Here is a 16,084-nt window from a genome sequence, read left to right as displayed (position 1 = left end):
CGGCTGCCATCTAGGTCAAGCCGGCTATGTTAATTAGGACATCTATCGACGGACCCCTTTTCTACGAGTTTATCTTTAATTTGAGCTTTGATCCTCGTCTAGTTTGTCCGTCGGGATTCATCTTGTCTCATTTGGGCAGTGAGGTTATGATTTCTTGTCATGTGGCATTTTTTGTGTTATCTATCTATCTATCTATATATCTATCTATCTATATCTATATACCTATACTAATTACAGACTCCCTAAAAATTCCCATGTTAATCAGTAATTAAAGACCGTTAATCTTGTCGGGCCAAGTTATTACGGTTTAGATCTGCCTGTATAATATCTATATTTAATTAAAAAACAAAGTTATTACGGTTTAGATCTGCCTGTACAATATCTATATTTAATTAAAAAACACAAGCCATTTATCTGGTGGGGCCATGTTTTCACGGTGACCGCAACCCATACAACCCTCGCAGATTTTTTTCCCTTTGAAGGCTCACATATCTTTCTCAAATTTGTGGAAAATAGAATCTTATCTGCCATCTCATTCCATCTAGATATCCAACCGATCCCTCCTCCCTATTCCTTCTCTCTCCTCATGATGGAAATATTCCACCGTCCCATCTTCTTTCTCCCATGGACTCATTTTTCTCTCTCCTCGCATGGAAACTATTCCACCGAGCCTTCATATCTCCATTCTCTCTCGGTTCCCACCAAGGATAACAATGCAACCGTCTCTCTCAAACTGATGCAAACAAGTTAGGGCATGGATCTAGCGTGGTCAAGGGGATTACTGCCTCAAATTTATTTTCATCTTCAGATCAGGTTCGTTTCTCATATTGTTTTCTCACGTACAATTTCTTGATAGGGCATGGACCTGGCATGATCAAGGGGTTTACTGCCTCAAATTTATTTGCATCATCTAGATCAGGTTCGTTTCTCACATTGTTTTCTCACGTACAATTTCTAGGAGATCTTGATTTACCCAACGGAAAGGAATTCCATGGTCTCTCTCAAACTGATTGAAACAAGTTAGGGCATGGATCTGGCATGGTCAACCGGTGTATTGCCTCAAATTTGTTTCCCGACATGATCCTTATTGCTTTTCTGGCAAATTCTAAGCCTGTAATGTCTGCCTCCCATATGCAGGAATCGTTCTCATTGGCAAGCACACGAAAAGATTTGATCGGGCGCTCTCTCAGTTTGAGGTAAATACTCCTTCCATGAAGGCTGTCAAATAGTTCTGTTTTAGCTTCAATACTGTTAATATGTTAAGTTATGTGGTAGAGATAAACACTACTTTCGGGTTTCGGCAGAACGTAGCAAACTAGCAATCTGTTATGCTCTTTCTTGACCAAATTTATAGTACTGTTATCGGAGAACAGCCTGTTAATAGTTTTCTCATTTAATTACAGTTTCTGTTTGGCATGCACCTCTGTACGCTATTTGCCTACAGGTACGTTCCACAAAGGAAGATAGTGTGTACATTAACTAATTAACTAGGCAGGACAAATAACTCATAGGTGTTAGTCCGTGATGGCCACATATATTAATTATAGCATCTGAAATTAATCAACATACCCTATTTATTATTGTTGGGAGCATGTAGATTTGCTTAGGGAAACAAGTTTCATTTTTTATCTCCGACTTTAGATCTCTTTTATTTCTCGGTTTTTCATATTTTATACCTTATTGTCACACTTTTTTCTTCTACGACAAATCCCCAATGATGCTCTCTTCCATGTTCCTCATCTCTGCCATGTAGCGTAAAACACCCAATTATATTGATAAGACATCATCTCCCTTCATCGTACACATCTCTAAATCTACAATTATTCAATCAGGGCATGAAGTTGTCGATCGAGGAACAACTAATGCACATGGTACGAGTACAAAAAAGGTTATGTTTCAGTCCAGTTCGCTTTTGTGACATCCTATACTTGGACTTTGTTTCTGAAGTTCTATCTTATATGTGCAGTTTTTTCACGTTCTATGCTAAGCTTGATTTGATTGGTTTTTTAAGAATTCCAGCTGTTTCTTTGTTTTTTTACGTTCCAAGCATGGATATGTCGTTCATTTTGTTTTCTCCAGGGATTATAATGGACAGATAGAAGGTGTAGCTGTATAGTAGTACAATCACAGCTTCCCTTCTAATTTTAATCAGGTATGTTCTCTATGTTTCGTGTAATTTCTTTGAAGGACGACCAGTCAATTGTTTCCCAGGATAGCATCATTGTTGGGCACAGGTTATTGTCTGCAAGACAACAAATTCTCATGTTCCAGGGAATAGACTTTGCATGTATGTAGAAATTTTGACCTTATCCATGCAAGTCACCAGATCACAAAATTGGAGCGATTCTCATAGACATTTTCTGAATGTCTGACACTAAACTGGAGCAGACCTATGGCAACCCGGACCTGCAAAATAAGCCCATGAATCATATATCATCAGGTCACTGTCTTGGCAAGCTTTACAATGCTTAATGCATCGGAGGTTCAGGTTAGAGTTGCCCATCTTCTGTCGAGTTGTTTTTCTGATTGTTAGGGTACTGAATTTGCATTACTAATAAGCAAGGATTGGTCTTCACATCAGTTGATGCACTGCAACTTTGGTAAGTTGGTCTAGATTAAAATAATGATGGAAGCATGTTTGGTTTAGAGAGCAGAGTGATATGTTAAACGTGTTTTGTTCGAGATTTTGCAGCATAATCAGATTACTTGCCCAGTAACCCGAGCCTATGTAAACATACAAAAAGAACTCCATGGCAGTCAAACCCAATACACCTCGGGTACCGCAACTAGACGCAACCATATTCCAGTGTACCAAGCTATAAAGGCCATTCCTACATAGAAGCAACAACTTTGAACATGTAAGAAATGAAGATAATGAACATCAAGATATATATTTACTTCTTTTTTAGTGTTCTCAGCCTGTTTGTTCTTTGAAACGTGAACATGATTAAGTCTTCTTTTGTTAATGCCATGCTGAGCCGGAGTCTTAAAAGAAGTTTCAAAGTTTTTCAGAATAATATGCATGCTAATTTGTAGGAACCAAAGCATTCGGTTTTGTTCGGTTTGATAAATAATATTTTAGACAAATAACGTCTCAGTATTACGATTAATACAATTCCAAATTTGTTTTCGATTCATTATACCAAATTATTTCAGTAAGCATTTAGTAAAATTTTGTATATACGTCAATATATTAGCATTTTGCTTTTAAGAAAAGACTAATATAATCAAAGTAGACAAGCTTAGATCAACACATTATGATGTGATGGAAGCAAAGGAGATGCGCAAAAATGCAACCATTGAAATATGTACAGCAGCTCAACCACGTGACTATTTTCTTTATGCATGATTTTAACGTTTTCAGTATATCAGTTGGAGACTAGGCTTTTCCCTTTTTATGAGAAAATTATGGACAAAAAAGAAGAAATAAAAAATGGTCTCTAATGTGTGCATTTATTCCTCTTCTCTTTTAAAAATTCAAACTGTTCTTCTGTAGATTTTGTGAGGCTACTTAATCTTACATGTAAACTGAACTTCTTAATTACTCCAGGGACATGTAGGTGAACGAACAATCAGCAAATTATATTTTTTATGTGTTGAAGGCATTATATGCCATGTTTAGAAGAGGTCAAATAATTTGATTTTTTTATCTATATAGAGAATATTTGAGTATATGCTACATTTAATATTCTATTATTTGAAGTATTACATTGTAACTCTGAAAAGACCTGAATATTAAGCCTATATGGTCATAGGACAAGATGTAACTGTTCCCATAGAAATTTGGAACTTTTCCATTTCCTTCCAATAAGTAAAATATAGTCTCAAAACTTTATCCCATATTTTATTATAAAGGTCACTACTAAACTAGTCCGCGCGAATGCACGGGTTGACGACTAGTATGTTATAATCCGGTGCTTCAGATCAAAATGACGTCAACTGCGCCTTCGGGGCACGTGCATGAAGACTTCTCGACAGTCATTGCCGAGGTCAAGCTGGCTCCGGCCGGTAGACAATAGAAAACTAGTACTCCATTATATAGGCAGGAGCCTCCGCGCTTGCTTGCTAGTGTTGCTCTCTTCACACTGTCTCGTCCTCTCCAGATCTAAACACGACAGCGGTGGCCACACACTCTCTCTACTCATCACTGGTCACAGATCCAGCCAGATCCTCTCCGCCGGGGAAGTTGAGAAGGTGCAAAGTTCACGTGGTCGTCCTCCGCGATGGATCTTACCCACTGCCGGCGTGTCCCGATCAGCGTGCCTTGCCGTTCTCTCCCAAGCATCGCTGGCGAGGGAGGGCCTCCCACCCCTTCTTCCTTGCTGCCGTAGTGTGGGCAGATCCGGCCTCCCACCGCCCACCTAGCGACATCCCGGCGACCCTCAGGTATAACTTCCTTCGAAACCGGCCTTGCTCTACTTCCCGAGCTCCTGACGTCACTGCATTTGTATCTTTTACTATTCCTTAGGCCCCCTCGTGTAGATAGGATCGATCGGCTATTCGAAAACCACCTAATTTTTTACTGTCAAGAGGTAAAACTAGTTCATGCACTCGAATCTAGTAGTACTTGGTTCAAACAAGGAAGAAAGGGGGTAGGGGTGGGGGAAGATTTGTTACCTGAATCTAGGACTTGGTCAAAAGAGGAAATGATGTGGGCGAAAAGTAGCAGAGACTGGCTATCCAACTGGTCTCTAGGTCTAATAGGGAAATAAAGGGAACGTAGTACAAACTCAATATAAACCCGATCTATTGGTTGAAAAAGGAAAGAAAGTGGGGATTAGGGGACAAGTCAACAGAGTAAGTCCAATACTAGATTTGCTAGCCTCACACAGTATAAGGTGGCTATATACCGAACAAAAATGGGACCAACCCAGATATCCTCTTCTGATGTTTGTTGCCCCGAGCCGCTCTTATGTAATGCCACTAGTAAAATGTAGCAGTCGCACTGTTAAAAGTAAGGACACGTTAAACCAATGTTGTTTTCAACGTAATTCCTCCAGTAATATGAATCAATGGCACTTTTTTTCATGTCCTGCTAAATTTCCCATTAAGATAAGTTGCTTCTTTTCGTTAGAGATGCAACTGTCCTGGTCCGCCTACTCTCCAGGAGCTTCACGACCAACCTTTATGTTGCCCAATTTTATTGCAACTAATGAAGAAGCTCTGTGGGTTTCGTTTTCTGATGGAAATGGAACCGGGGCTGGAGCCCTTTTCTTAAAAGAAGAAGAAGAAGCTACTAGCTCATGGGACATTGCTTCATTTTAGGTGAACTACACCAAAAGGTCCCATGAATTGAATCATCCATGTTGGTGACTGGTGTCATCCCTTCTACGATGGCGTTGACTGCAGATATGGTTCCCATCACGAGGTATGTTCCTTTTTGGTCTGACCATTTGCCAAAGATCCTGCATGTTGATCCTGCTCTTGTGCTACTATTTTGGCACTGCCATGATAAAGCAGTAATGTTATTATTTTGCACCTTAATCTAGTGGCACTATTAATTTGAGGCAATGTTTTGGCACCGCTAGTGCGATTGTTTTTTTTATATATCGAAAGAGGGGGTTCCCTCCGATTTCATTAAAGAAACCCAACCATAGAGAACCATTATCCGACAACATCTCAGTGTAAACGGGCAGTTATGCAACTACTACTAGAACGGACTGAGTACTAGCAGGAGACAAGTTCGCCACATAAGCTAGGCAGGTAGGGGGACGCAGCACCAGCTCGACCAAGTTTGGATTACAACCAAAATGCTACCACAGAAATATCAGGGGGAAGATAGGGACTGAAAGAGCCAGCTTTAGCATCCCAGTCTAAGCACCCCCGGCCTTCATCCTTGCGACGCACGGTACACCTCATTTGCCACCTACTCGACCCTAGTGTCACTAATAAAATGAAGTAATAATATAGTTAACATAGAGCGAGTGTCCTCTCTATCATTTCATTTCTAATGTAGATAAAGAAAGTGCTTCTCTTTGTTAATGTATGTTTCATCAACTAGTCCCACTGTTAATGTTTAAGCATTTCTGCAAACCGGGGTGCTTAATTCTAGTTGATCTGCACAAAAATAGAGATTTGAATGTCTCAAGGCCCCTCCTTGTACTACTGCTGTACACTGATGTTCATCACTAGCAGAAGGTGTATCGGGGAGACTTGGGTTGATTTCCAGTATGATGTAATATTTTCTTCTGTTTATTAGTGTATGTTTCTTCAACTAGTGCCACTATAATCTAATCACGCCTTTTCATTATCTATGCAAACAGAGTTATTCAGCTGCATTTTGGTGGAACTGCACAAATGTACGGATAGAACCGGCATATCCGCAGAGTGCGAGGTGCCAAGTAAAAATTACCGACACCAACCTTGCTCCATCTAAGCATTGGCATCCACCACCATCAGTGGGATGTGTGGCGTTCACTGTGAACGGATCTTTCTCGGCAGCAAATCCTCTAACCAAATACTAGTAGCTTAGACTAAAAAAAATACTAGTAGCTTATATTGGCAGTTTTCTAGGGGTGTACTCTTTTCTGAATGAAGCACAAAACTATTTTTCTTTATTTGTACACAGTGCCACAACTTTGACCCAAAGGTCCAGAGCTATTTTAGGGTGATTGGCGTAGTACTCAGAGACTGATTGTAAGCATGATTTTTATTAGTTATCACACTGATTGTAAGCATGAGCAGATGGAAGATTAGGTTAGTGCGAAGCTTACCTTAAACCCTACCCACGCCATTGAAATGAGGCGAGTGCCGAGGGAACCGTGGAGAACGGCGGGGAAGCGACGCCACGCCATCCGGCCTCCTCTTGCGGTGGGAGAACAAATACTCATGTGGCTCCGGCTGGCTCTGCACCCTCACAAATGACACACCGTACTCGATCAATTCGTTATCCTCTGGGTGCTTGACCTTCGACCTCTGCGCCCACCACCTCCGCCTGACTTTCGCCTCAGGCGAATCTGTCTGCTCCATCGCCCAGAGGAGATACTCGATGAACTCGAAGGACTGCGGCGTGACTACCGCCGAGGAGTACATCGCCGCCCTCATCGCTGTCGTCTCGCTCTTTCACATACATTGCCACATGGCCCTCACCATCCTTGAAATCTCCCACTCATTGTCAAACCAAGTAAGGATCTCCTTCAACCTGGCTAACTTTGCCTGGTCGCCGCCGGCGATCTGCCAGATTCACTAATGCATCCCTCCATAGATGTCCTTCTGAGTGGTCCGGTGCTAGCTTTGGAAGATGGGAGGAGAGACGACGGTCTTGCAATAGAGAAGAGGGAGAGGCGAGACGGTAGTTTTGGAATGGAGATGATGGAGAGGAGAGGTTCCCCTGCCTTTTGGTCACTGATAGGTGGGCCCCGCGCTTGGTGGGGCCCATGTGTCAGTGTCTCAATGGCAGGATGGGCTACGTCAGGGGATCCTCGTCCGAGGAGAGAGGAGGTGATTTTATACTGTATAAGAGGGAGAAGCGAGACGGTGGTTTTGGAATGGAGATGATGGAGAGGAGAGGAGGTGGTTTTGCAATGGAGAAGAGGGAGAGGAGCGTGCGACAGTGATTTAGGATTGGACGAGAGGGCCGGCGTGCTGTTACTGGATCAAAATTAAAATCAATTTACCTTTCAATTAAGAAAGCGACCCCACATTAACTAGTCTCCCTTTTATTCTGGGTCATAATTGACCATGATTTTCACAAATAAAATATATGTTATACGTTGCAAAAATAATATAATTTGAAAGTACATTCAGATACGAACCAAATGATACAATTTTTGGTGACGTGCATTCACATTTTGCTTGTCAAATACAGTACATGGTCAAACTTTGACCCAAAATACGCAAAACAAAAAAAATACTTCCAAGACCAGCGCCGCTCTTCCGCTCTTCTCCTCTTAAACCACCGCCGCTCCTCTCCTGTTCCAATCTAAATCCAGCGCCGCTCCTCTTCTCTTCCATTTCAAAACTACCGCCCCTCCTCTCCTGTTCCAATCCAAAACCAGCGTCGCTCCTCTCCCATTCTTAACCAAAACCAGCGCTGCTCCTCTCCTCTTCCATTCAAAAACCATCGCCAGCGAGTGAAGGTGCTGTGGAGAAGTAGTTCGATGGAGGAGTACAACCGATACGCGAGGATCGCATACGACGACCCTGTGAAGCTAGCTAGGATGTTGGAGATACAGTCTTGGTTTGACAACAAGGACCAACTAGCGGCGACGACGACATCCATGGCCAAATATCTGCAACAGAGCGAAAGGGCGGAGATACTCCCGGAGGGAGTCGCGCGGGAGTACATAGAGCTGCTCCTCTGGGCCATGGAGCAAACAGATTCACCGAATCCGATCGTGAGGGAACGGTGGTGGGAGTATCGATCCCAGATGGAGCATCGACCAGAGATTGAAGGATCGAGCATCTACATGGTGCCGTTTGTGAGGGTGACGTGCCAGAGCGAGCCGGTGGAGTCTTCGTCGACCGAACCCAACTGCAACAGGAGAAAAACAGTTGGCCCGACGACGCTTCCCCGCCATCCTCTCCCTCACCATTCACATCGTCTCACGGGGCGGCTGTCTGCCGCCGAGGAATAAGAGGGATTTGCCCCCGACCAATAGTCGGGCAGGTTGTGAATTGTCAGGAGGAGCTTAGGGCTGTTAGTATTTGCAGGTTGTGAATTGTGTTTTGTGTTGTGTATTTTGAGAGTACTTTCAGATATGAATGTCTTTTGAATTTCAGATTTGTACTATTGAGCATATGAAGTATTTTATGAATTCTAGAGATATGTTTTTAGCACTTAAAAAATGTAGTTTCATTGGAGTATAAAAGTGCAGACAATGTGATTCTCAGAGAAGAAACTGCAAGTTTTAGTTTCAGATAAGAAACTCCAAGTTCAGTTTCAGATAAGAAACTACAACTTTCAGAGGCAGAGCATTTATATTAACACAACCTTTTCAAACAGTGTTAACATCATGCTGGAAGTTTTATTCATGGTCGAAACTGGAACTACCAGCCAGTTAACATCATGCTGATCAACATTCATGCATAGCAGATCTTGATATGATGCATAGTCAAAAAGATATGCTATTTTCCACATGCCCACACAATGTCGAGTGTGCGAAAAACAGAGAAAACGAGGGACGAAGTTTTGGCAAGTGTAGGATGATAACCCACAAGTATAGGGGATCACAACAGTTTTCGAGGGTAGAGTATTCAACCCAAATTTATTGATTCGACACAAGGGGAGCCAAAGAATATTCTCAAGTATTAGCAGCTGAGTTGTCAATTGAACCACACCTGGAAACTTAATATCTGCAGCAAAGTGTTTAGTAGCAAAGTAATATGATAGTGGTGGTAACGGTAGCAAAAGGTAATAGTAGTAAAAGTAATGTTTTGGTATTTTGTAGTGATGATAGCAATAGCAACAGAAAAGTAAATAAGCGAAGAACAATATATGGAAAGCTCGTAGGCAATGGATCAGTGATGGAGAATTATGCCGGATGCGGTTCATCATGTAACAGTCATAACCTAGGGTGACACAGAACTAGCTCCAGTTCATTGATATAATGTAGGCATGTATTCCGAATATAGTCATACGTGATTATGGAAAAGAACTTGCATGACATCTTTTGTCCTACCCTCCCGTGGCAGCGGGGTCCTTACGAAAACTAAGGGATATTAAGGCCTCCTTTTAATAGAGAACCGAAACAAAGCATTAACACATAGTGAATACATGAACTCCTCAAACTACGGTCATCACCGGTAAGTATCCCGATTATTGTCACTTCGGGGTTAACATATCATAACACATAATAGGTGACTATAGACTTGCAAGATAGGATCAAGAACACTCATATATTGATGAAAACATAGTAGGTTCAAATCTGAAATCATGGCACTCGGGCCCTAGTGACAAGCATTAAGCATAGCAAAGTCATAGCAACATCAATCTCAGAACATAGTGGACACTAGGGATCAAACCCTAACAAAACTAACTCGATCACATGATAGATCCCATCCAACCCATCACTGTCCAGCAAGCCTATGATGGAATTACTCACGCATGGCGGTGAGCATCATGAAATTGGTGATGGAGGATGGTTGATGATGATGATGGCGACGGGTTCCCCTCTCCGGAGCCCCGAATGGACTTCAGATCAGCCCTCCTGAGAGGTTTTAGGGCTTGGCAGCGGCTCCGTATTGTAAAACGCGATGATTTCTTCTCTTTGACTTTTTCTCCCCGAAACTCAATATATGGAGTTGGAGTTGGAGTCAGAGAGTCAACAGGGGCCCACGAGGTAGGGGGTGCGCCCCCCACCCTTGTGGAGAGGTGGTGGGCCCCCTGACCTTCATATTTTGCAGGTATTTTTGTTATTTTCTGAAAAGTGGCTCCGTGAAGTTTCAGGTCTCGGAATGACAACACTTTCTCAAAACAATCATAATACTATGGGCACATAAATAACACCATGGTAATTCTGCTGAAAACAACGTCAGTCCAGGTTAGTTCCATTCAAATCATGCAAGTTAGAGTCCAAAACAAGGGCAAAAGTGTTTGGAAAAGTAGATATGTTGGAGATGTATCAACTCCCCCAAGCTTAAACCTTTGCTTGTCCTCAAGCAATTCAGTTGACAAACTAAAAGTAATAAAGAAAAACTTTTACAAACTCTGTTTGCTCTTGTTGTAAATATGTAAAGTCAGCATTCAAGTTTTCAACAAATATTATAACTAGCCACATTCACAATAACGCATAGATCTCAAGTTTACTCATATCAATAGCATAATCAACTAGCGAGCAATAATAATAAATCTCGGATGATAACACTTTCTCAAAACAATCATAATATGATATAACAAGATGGTATCTCGCTAGCCCGTTCTGAGACTGCAAAACATAAATGCAGAGCACCTTTAAAGACCAAGGACTGACTATACATTGTAATTCATGGTAAAAGAGATCCAGTCAAGTCATACTCAATGTAAACTAATAGTAATGAATGCAAATGACAGCGGTGCTCTCCAATTGGTGCTTTTTAATAAGAGGATGATGACTCAGCATAAAAGTAAATAGATAGGCCCTTCGCAGAGGGAAGCAGAGATTTGTAGAGGTGCCAGAGCTCAGTTTTGAAACAGAGGTGAATAATATTTTGAGCGGTATACTTTCATTGTCAACATAACAACCAAGAGATGGCAATATCTTCCATGCTACACACATTATAGGCGGTTCCCAAACAGAATGGTAAAGTTTATACTCCCCCTTCCACCAACAAGCATCAATCCATGGCTTGCTCGAAACAACGAGTGCCTCCAGCTAACAAGACTCCCAGGGGGAGTTTTGTTTGCAATTATTTTGATTTAGTTTGCATAAAGCATGGGACTGGGCATCCCGGTGACCAGCCATTTATCTCGTGAGTGAGGAGCGGAGTCCACTCCTCTTGAGAATAACCCGCCTAACATGGAAGATATGGACAACCCTAGTTGATACATGAGCTATTCGAGCATAGAAAACAAGATATTTATTTGAAGGTTTAGAGTGTGGCACATACAAATTTACTTGGAACGACAGGTAGATACCGTATATAGGTAGGTATAGTGGACTCATGTGGAATAACTTTGGGGTTTAAGGGATTTGGATGCACAAGAAGAATTCCCGCTTAGTACAGGTGAAGGCTAGCAAAAGACTGGGAAGCGACCAGCTAGAGAGCGACAACAGTCATGAACATGCATTAAAATTAATCAACACCGAATGCAAGCATGAGTAGGATATAATCCACCATGAACATAAATATCGTGAAGGCTATGTTGATTTTGTTTCAACTACCTGCGTGAACATGTGCCATGTCAAGTCACTTAAATCATTCTGAGGAGGATACCACCCTATCATACCACATCATAACCATTTTAATAGCATGTTGGCACACAAGGTAAACCATTATAACTCATAGCTAATCAAGCATGGCACAAGAAACTATGATCTCTAGTTGTCATTGCAAACATGTTTATTCATAATAGGCTGAATCAGGAATGATGGACTAATCATATTTACAAAAACAAAAGAGGCCGAGTTCATACCAGCTTTCCTCATCTCAATAAGTTCATCAGATAATCATCATTATTGCCTTTCACTTGCACGACCGAACGATGTGAATAATAATAATAGTGCACGTGCATTGGACTAAGCTGGAATCTGCAATCATTCAATAAACAGGAGAAGACAAGGCAATATGGGCTCTTTTGTCAGATCAACAATAATGCATATAAGAGCCACTTCAACAATTTAATTATGGTCTTCTCCTATCGACCCCCAAAGAAAAGAAATAAAACTATTTACATGAGAAAGATCCCAACAAGCAAAAGAAGAACATGAAATCTTTTTGGGTTTTCTTTTTAACTACTACTACAAGCATGGAAATTAAACTGATTAAAAACTACAACTATTTTTTTTGGTTTTTCTTAAGGTTTATTAAACACACAAGAAAGCATAAAAAGGAAAATAAACTAGCATGGATGATACAATGAAAAAGTACGAGCACCGACATCTAGCAATGAGTGTGTGAACATAAATGTAATGTTGGTGGGAAATACGTACTCCCCCAAGCTTAGGCTTTTGGCCTATGTTGGTCTATGGCCACGGCTGGCCTGGCGGATATCCATAATAATAGTTGGGGTCATACTGAGAAGAAGAAGAGGAAGACTCCGATTGCCACTGGCTGACAATCATCTTCGGATCCCACTGATAATTAGACTATCATGAAGGATCAATTTGTGGTTCCGGCTCTGGCTCCTCAGCTGGTGCAGGGTTCTGGTAGGCGTGAATAGCCTTCAACAGAACAAGGTGCGTGCCTACAGATAAATCAAACAAAGAAGGAGCAGGCAGGGTAATAGTCTCAGGATGGTGTTTATTAAAGAACAATTGATATTTAAGCTCTCCTTCCCTATTCTTAACAATAAAATCATGTGCCACCATACTTTTATAATCTAGATAAACACGAGGCAACACTTTTTCTTCCTTCTCATAATGCCTAATAGGTATGTTAAAATGTGCAGCTAGGCGTGAAGCATAGATGCCTCCAAAGATGGGGCCCTTTGTACGGTTCAGACTTAACCATTTGGCAATAATGCCGCCCATACTAACAGAGTTATAACCATATAAACCATGGAGCAAAATAATAATATCAGGGATACTAAGGTTTCCGCAGTTTCCGCGACCAATTAAACAACGACTAGCAAATAATGCAAAGTAACATAAAACAGGAAAATGTATGCTAGTGATTCGTGCATCGAAAACCTTCCTTGTTTCCCCTACAGTGATAGTATCAATGAACCCCTCCACATCATCGTGATGTGGTCCTTCTGTCTTGCCCTCAAAAGGGATTAAACAAACCCGACAAAAATCATAAAGCGACATCTCCTTATGCTCATCATATAAATGAAACTCCACCGTAGGTGGTGAGCTCCTAGAATGGAAATGAAAATTTTGCACAAAGGTATTTGTGAGTAAGAGATACTGATCGCATTGGTCGTGGAGGAAAGCGGTGATGCCTGCATTTTTAGCCAATTCATGAAAATCTTCATAAATCCCGGCTACTCTCAAGAAATCATCAGAAGGCCACACGCCCGAATCTCCGTGGTGCGAGGCAGATTATACTTAGGCTTTGGTGCCTTTTCTTTCGAGGTTTGGCTTGATGAGCCCCTCAAAAGTCTCCTCATCATTTTCTGAAAAATTCTGAAATTTTTAGTAACTTCAAAATAAAAGTAAACCAAACTCAATAATATTGATAGCAACTACTCCTACAAGTGCCTAGAGCCTATATCATGCATCAAAACTACTTGGAACCATATAAATTTGACATGCAAGCTCAAGAACAGGGTCACCTAAGAAACAAAAATTTGCAATGAATAAAGCACTAGAACAAAAACTAATTGGACCAATGGAGGAGTCACATACCAAGGAACAATCTCCCCAAGCAGTTTTGTGAGAGGTGCTTTGAGCAAGGAGATCAAAAATGGCAGCAAAGTGAGCTAGAACTCGTGCTTGAGCTGGATATTCATGTTTGTGGGAGAAAGATGAAGTGTGTGGGTGCAGGAATAAGTGGAGGAGGACCACCGTGGGCCCACGAGGCAGGGGGCGCACCCTCCACCCTCGTGGGCAGGTGGTTGACCCCCCTGCTATGTTCTTAGTGCCAAATATTCTCAAATATTTTGGAAAAAATCATATTTAAATTTCAGGGCATTTGGAGAACTTTTATTTTCGAGGTATTTTTATATTGCATGGATAATCAGATAACAGACAGAAAAATATTTGTTTTTATTTTATTTAATATAAATAACAGAAAGTAAAAGGAGGGTACAGAAGGTTGTGCCTTCTAGTTTCATCCATCTCATGATCATCAAAATGAATCCACTAACAAGGTTGATCAAGTCTTGTTAACGAACTCATTCCAAATAACATGGAACCGGAGAAATTTGGAATAACACTACGTTACCTCAACGGGGATATGCACATCCCCAATAATAAGAATATCATATTTCTTCTTGACAGTAGGAAGAGGAAATTCAAAACCACCAAATATAATCGATGGAATTTTTCCAATAGAGTTGATAGTATGAACTTGAGGTTGTTTCCTCGGAAAGTGTACCGTATGCTCATTACCATTAACATGAAAAGTGACATTGCCTTTAGTGCAATCAATAACAGCCCCTACAGTATTCAAAAAGGGTCTTCAAAGAATAATAGACATACTATCGTCCTCGGGAATATCAAGAATAACAAAGTCCGTAAAAATAGTAACGTTTGCAACTACAGCAGGCACATCCTCACAAATACCGACAGGTATAGCAGTTGATTTATCAGCCATTTGCAAAGATATTTCAGTAGGTGTCAACTTATTCAAATCAAGTCTACGATATAAAGAGAGAGGCATAACACTAACACCGGCTCCAAGATCACATAAAGCCGTTTTAACATAGTTTCTTTTAATGGAGCATGGTATAGTGGGTACTCCTGGATCTCCAAGTTTCTTTGGTATTCCACCCTTAAAAGTATAATTAGCAAGCATGGTGGAAATTTCATCTTCCTTTATCTTTCTTTTATTTGTAATAATATCTTTCATGTACTTAGCATAAGGATTGTTTTGAGTATATCAGTTAATCACATATGCAAAAAGATAGGTCTAATCATTTCAGCAAAGTGCTCAAAATCCTCATCATCCTTTTTCTTGGATGGTTTGGGAGGAAAAGGCATGGGTTTCTGAACCCAAGGTTCTCTTTCTTTACCATGTTTCCTAGCAACAAAGTCTTTCTTATCATAACGTTGATTCTTTGATTGTGGGTTATCAAGATCAACAACAGGTTCAATTTCTATGTCATTATCATTACTAGGTTGAGCATCATCATGCACATTATTATTAACATTGTCACTAGTTTTAGGTTCATTACCAGATTGAGTTTCAGCATCAGAAATAGAAATATCATTTGGATTCTCAGGTGTTTCAACAATAGGATCACTAGAAGCATGAAAAGTCCTATCATTTTTCTTTTTCTTCTTTTTAGAAGAACTAGGTACATCTATGTTATTTCTTTGAGAATCTTGCTCAATTCTCTTAGGGTGGCCTTCAGGATACAAAGGTTCCTGAGTCATTCTACCAGTTCTAGTAGCCACTCTAACAACATTATAATTATCTTTACTATTCAATTCATTGAGCAAATCATTTTGAGCTTTAAGTACTTGTTCTACTTGAGTGGTAACCATAGAAGCATGTTTACTAATAAGTTTAAGTTCACCTTTAACATTAGCCATATAATCACCCAAGTGCTCAAGCATATTTGAATTGTATTTCAATTGTCTACCAAAATAAGCATTAAAATCTTCTTGCTTAGCCATAAATTTATCAAACTCATCTAAGCATGGGCTAGCAAATTTAGTAAATGGGATTTCAGCTTTATCATATCTATAGAGAGAATTTACCTTTACTACCTGTGTCGGGTTATCAAGACCATGAGTTTCTTCAATAGGTGAAGGATTAAGATTATATGTTTCTTCAACAGGCGGTAAATTAAGACCATGTATTTCTTCAATAGGAGGTAAATTCTTAACATCTTCAG

The 16,084-nt window shown here is 40.7% G+C and overlaps 1 long non-coding RNA gene across 11 annotated transcripts; it reads left to right on the top strand.

The window, feature by feature from the left end:
* Nucleotides 1–536: 536 nt before the first annotated feature.
* Nucleotides 537–6,622, top strand: LOC125513883. Of its 11 annotated transcripts, none has more exons than XR_007286207.1 (7): nucleotides 537–813; nucleotides 959–1,051; nucleotides 1,138–1,196; nucleotides 1,404–1,444; nucleotides 1,833–2,858; nucleotides 5,266–5,368; nucleotides 6,264–6,622. It is a non-coding gene; the product is annotated as an uncharacterized LOC125513883 (long non-coding RNA). The 11 variants fall into 11 exon arrangements; XR_007286206.1 differs by lacking the exons at nucleotides 5,266–5,368; nucleotides 6,264–6,622 and adding an exon at nucleotides 5,075–5,259 and having other exon boundaries at nucleotides 1,833–1,871; nucleotides 2,080–4,386; XR_007286205.1 differs by lacking the exons at nucleotides 5,266–5,368; nucleotides 6,264–6,622 and adding an exon at nucleotides 5,075–5,259 and having other exon boundaries at nucleotides 1,833–1,888; nucleotides 2,080–4,386.
* Nucleotides 6,623–16,084: the final 9,462 nt, after the last annotated feature.

The sequence above is a fragment of the Triticum urartu genome, chromosome 6 (assembly GCF_003073215.2).
Source record: "Triticum urartu cultivar G1812 chromosome 6, Tu2.1, whole genome shotgun sequence".
NCBI classification, from domain to species: domain Eukaryota; kingdom Viridiplantae; phylum Streptophyta; class Magnoliopsida; order Poales; family Poaceae; genus Triticum; species Triticum urartu.
This window is presented reverse-complemented; position numbering and strand designations above follow the sequence as displayed.